Source organism: Coregonus clupeaformis, chromosome 25 (genome assembly GCF_020615455.1).
Source record: "Coregonus clupeaformis isolate EN_2021a chromosome 25, ASM2061545v1, whole genome shotgun sequence".
Lineage (NCBI taxonomy): Eukaryota > Metazoa > Chordata > Actinopteri > Salmoniformes > Salmonidae > Coregonus > Coregonus clupeaformis.
In genome coordinates this window covers 1306236-1306990 of record NC_059216.1, presented here as the reverse complement: position 1 = coordinate 1306990, position 755 = coordinate 1306236, and positions in this window count along the sequence as shown.

Here is a 755-nt window from a genome sequence, read left to right as displayed (position 1 = left end):
TGGCTGTACCACTATCAAAACCCGGGCTGCATTCTCTGGGAGGTGCTAAATTATTATTGTCGGTGGCTGGATTGAATTGATAACTGATTTTAAGGACCAGAGTGGATTTTCAATTTTAAATACTGTATCTATTTATTCTGAAGCAACTGTGGCTTTTGTATTACTCTATCTCCCTGTGATCCAGGAAACTCTGAGGAGGCGGATCTGGAGGAGGAGAACCAGGAGTGGCTTGGGCAGAGCCCCACCTGTTTTGAGCCCCACTTGTTTAGCTAAAACACCATTTCAATCTCTGGTTGAGTAAAATAAGAAACGTTAATATTGTTCTGGTCAGAAGATAATCCAGAGAATTGCGGTAAAAAGTGCCACACTCAGGCAGAAAACGGAATGTTCTATTCTCAGCCAGGCCCATCTTTTCAAAGAAAACACAATTTAAAATCAAATCAAATCAAATTGTATTTGTCACATGCGCCGAATACAACAGGTGTAGAACCTTACCGTGAAATTCTTACTGACAAGCCCTTAACCAACAATGCAGTTTTAAGAAAATATAGTTAAGAAAATATTTACTAAATAAACTAAAGTTTAAAAAAAATTAATAATAGGTCTTTCTTTTTTTTATAGATATATTGATTGATTAATTAATTAATTATTTAATTAATTGTTTAATTAAAAAAAGAAAAAGAAAAAAACAATTATTAAACAATTTTAAACATTTAAAAAATATAACAAAAATATTTATATTTTTTTATTCAAAA